This window comes from Diabrotica undecimpunctata, chromosome 8, assembly GCF_040954645.1.
Source record: "Diabrotica undecimpunctata isolate CICGRU chromosome 8, icDiaUnde3, whole genome shotgun sequence".
Taxonomy (NCBI): Eukaryota; Metazoa; Arthropoda; class Insecta; order Coleoptera; family Chrysomelidae; genus Diabrotica; species Diabrotica undecimpunctata.
The window spans coordinates 54,852,717-54,857,356 of record NC_092810.1 but is presented as its reverse complement, the minus strand read 5'-3'; positions in this window follow the sequence as shown (position 1 = coordinate 54,857,356).

Genomic DNA, 4,640 nt, shown 5'->3' with positions numbered 1-4,640 from the left:
GTCGGTAAATTTGTAGCTTGACATAACCCCATACGAAAAAGTCCAAAGGTGCAAGATCAGGAGAGCGAGGTGGCATTTTTATGGTACCTTTTAAAAAATCTAACACCTCCCGTGCATTGTGAGATGGACAGCCATCTTGGTGCAACCAAATTTCATCCATATTAATATGTAATACTCGAACAGCTGGAATTATGTAATTTCTGAGAAGATCTAGGTATTTACGACGACACAAAGTGCCCACAATCAAAAAAGAGCCAATTACGTTGTAACATAAAATACCCAAACCAAAAATACCTGCCTAAACTTTGACTTTTCTACGTTGTTGTGTTTTGTAAGTAACACTAATATGCCTATTTTCTGTAGAGTACCCTACGGTAACTGCGGCATTGAAAGAGAAACCAACACACTATACAATTATATGCGGCGACTTTAACGCAAAGATCGGTCCAAAGCAGGATGAATAGGAAACAGCACTAGGTAAATTTGGATCCAAAGGCAGAAACGAACGTGGACAAACACTACTAGAATTTCTATTACAACAAAATCTATACCAGATGAATAGTTTCTTCTCTAAAAAAGATCAGAGAAGATGGACGTAGAAAAGCCCAGATGGTAAGACCAAAAACGAGATAGACTACATAATTACTGACAAAAAATATATATTCAACGATGTCACAGTCCTTAATAGCTTTACCACAGGCAGCGATTAGAATGGTAAGAGCCAAACTAAAATTAGACTTAATAACAGAAAGATCCAAAATGATTAGAAAGAAAGCCAACCCAATATGGAACGACCCAACGAATTTAAATGAATATCAAGGCAATATCAATAAAATTCTACAACAAAATGAATGCACGAATAATGTAAATGCCCTAAACGAAAATATCGTAGAAGCTATTCGAGAGGCTAAGTAAAATGCTGCCCTAAAAGACGCCAAGACGAAAAAATAACTATTGAAACAAAGCACCCAATGGAAACTAGAAGAAAAATCAAAGGAAAAAAAAGCATTGACGAAGAAGAACTGCGAAAAATAAACAAAGAAGTATCAAAAGCTATAAGGAAAGATTTAAGGAAATTTAGGAATAAAAAGGTCCAGGGAACTATAGAAGGGAATAAAAGTTTGGAAGTCCTGAGAAGACGACTAAACAATGGAAAATGCGAAATACACAAACTAAAGGACAAAGAAGGAGTCCTCACATCAAATAGAGATGAACTACTACACATAGTTGAAGACTTCTATCAAGAACTATACACAAGCCAAAGAGAAGACCAAAAGAACTTGGAAGCCGCCGCATCACGCAAAATTATCAACCAGGGTTCAGAGCTCATGCCAGAGATCACACTAAGTGTGATCTTTGGTATGATCATGACGTGCCCTTCTCAACCAAATAAAAATGTTGTTTAACCTTTGTCTAATAGATTGTTGCATACCAAAAACATGGAACAATGCAGTAACAATTTTACTACACAAGAAAGGAGACAAGGCGTACCTAGAAAATTATAGGCCAATCAGCCTATTGAACCACATCTATAAAATGTTTACCCGAATAATTACGACAAGACTAGAGAAAAAGTTAGATTTCTACCAGCCCCGAGAACAAGCTGGCTTCCGCTCAAAATTATGGAACAAACGATCACCGGCAAACAGTCAAAACCTTAATAGAAAAGTCGCTAGAATATATCAGACCACTGGTACTACGTAGACTTTCACAAAGTTTTCGACACTGTGGAATTAGACAGCATTATAACTGCTCTGAACAATAGTAGAATAGATTACCGGCTCACAAAGCTATTACAAACATTATACCAAAACGCCATAATGCGTGTAAAACTACATGATACCACCAGAGAAATTCATATCAAGCGAGTTGTGAGACTAAGCGACACTCTCTCACCTAAATTATTTATAACGGTCCTCGAATACGCCTTTAAAATGCTAAAGTGGGAAAATAGAGGAATAAAAATAGATGGAGAAATGGTCAATTATCTGTGTTTTGCCGAAGACATAGTACTTATTACCGAAGGTCTGGGTGAAGCACAACAAATGGTACAAGAATTAGAAAACGTATCTTCAATAATAGGTCTAAAAATGAACATTAGTAATACCAAATTTATGACAAATTTAGTTCCCAGCGAACACCTAATCATGCAAAATCAAGTGGTAGAATTGACAGAAAAGTACATATATCTTGGTCATGAAATCAGAATAGGCAAGGACAACCAAACCTACGAATTTCAACGACGAATAACACTTTCTTGGGTGGCGTATGGTTCACTAAGAGACATCTTTAAGAGCAACATCCCGATAGCTATGAAACGGAAGACATTTGACCAATGCGTTCTTCCTATTATGACATACGGAGCAGAAACTCTCACGCTCACAAAAACAACAACTCTAAAAATGCGAGTGACACAAAGGCGCATGGAAAGATCAATTCTCGGCGTGACAAAAAAAGACAAATTAAGGAATCAAGACTTAAGGAAAAGAACAAGTATCAGTGATGTCGTCGAACGTATAGCCAAGCTGAAATGGAATTGGGCAGGTCACATAGCGAGACTTAAAGACACAAGATGGACCAGAAAACTAATTGACTGGCGCTCAAGAGAAGACAAACGCAGCAGAGGACGACCATTAACACGCTGGATGGACGACATTGGACGAATATCCAAAAAATGGCAACAAGAAGCACAGAACCGTGAAAAGTGACGAAAAATGGGAGAGACGTATGTCCAGCAGTGGACAGAAGAGGTTGCATGATGATGATGATGACCCTACGGTAACAGATGTATTCTGAGGCTAGTTAAAGAAAAAGAAGACCTATCTGTAAATAAGATTTTTTTATGAAATCTTCGTCACGATTAGTGCGTTCTGTCATGTCCACACAAAACACCATGAAATCTTTTGCTAAAGCTTGAGTGGTAATGGTTGAAAAACCAGATGGTCAAAAAACATGGTCAAATTCTTAAATCAAGAGAAATAAAGGCAATATTTATCCCAACAAAAACTTTTGTCTGTTTTCCAATCAATCAAAGACAAGATTGACACATGTCACGGTTGCTAGCCATTTCTAATAAAATACAGATAAAGAATTCTCCATTCACCCATAAACAAACTACAAAATATGCTTCTTTTCTATACTTCCCACAAATCACGAACAAGCTTACGAAAATATTCAAAAAAATTACCTGTCAATATAGCTTTAAAAAACACTAGAACCATAGGAAAGTTATTTTCTATATTTCACTAGAACTCCATTGAACCCTTTAGAACAAACTAATATCGTCTATCATATACCCTACATTGGAAAGACCAGCCGCTCTCTTTAAGGTCATATAAGAACCTTTATATCACTTATTCTTTTTTTTTAACTAATAGTCTAAATTGGTCCACTATCCATCGAATAAAATATAAAAAAAAATTTAAATTCTTTTTTAAAAACTTGTTTTTTTTCAACAATTCCCTCGTTAATCGTACCACACTGCATTCCAAAAAAAAAACACATGTACGAAATCACGCCACATGTGGGACTAATGACACTCAGCATCAAACAGCAAATAACCGAAAGCATGCTAGTGTCGTTTGATCCTTAAAAGAACTTAAACAATACATCTCAATAAAGCCATCGGTCAAAGAAAAATCACCTTTCCAATATATATATATATATATATATATATATATATATATATATATATATATATATATATATATATATATATATATATATATATATATATATATATATATATATATATATATATATATATATATATATATTGTGACGATTGGGGTTTATAGAAAATAATTTATAAGTTATATACTACATAATATTAGATATTTGGTTGTTTTAAATAAGTTATATACTAGAGAATTTAATAAAAATTATTTATGTGAGGGTATTTTTAAGAAATTATCATATAATAATTGTAAAAAGTTGTATTTTAATGTTGTAAATATATATAAGTGAGCCATGTGACTAGGCAACCAACTATACATATGTGAGTGACAGATATACTTACTCTGAAGTGACGTTTAAGAATTTTTACGAATATAAGTGGGGTTATATTGTTTGAAATGTGTATATTATTAAATTAGAGTGTTAGTTACTAATTTGAATGTTTATTCTGATCTGAAAAGCCTAAATGTCAACAAAATTATCAATGGAACATTAACGAATTCTCCAGAGTGCAGAGTGTGACCATTGTTTACGGTCGAACATTCTGGAATAATGATTATGGCGGTGGATCGAACAGATATTTTTTTCGAGAACATCTATATAGAAGTTAATAGAACGAATGGAACATGATCTCTTACCAGATGGTTCTGGAATATCCAAAAGGATATAAATACCCGTGATTTGGATTCAAGATGGCAGTTTTTAGTCAGAAGTCAAGCAGTTTATTATGAAAGTTAGTAGATTAGTTAGTGAAGTCAATTGTTCACAGTTTTAGTAAGTCAGTCAAGCAGTTTAATAAGAAATATGAAAGTTAGTTGGAGATAGTCAGATTGTTTAATATAGTGAGTTAAATGAAGATTAAAAATTATGCATATAATTTAATGCACATTTATAATTATACACAAATAATTATTGAAGATTAAAAAAAGTATATTGGAAGAAATTAAATTATATTATGGTTGGAG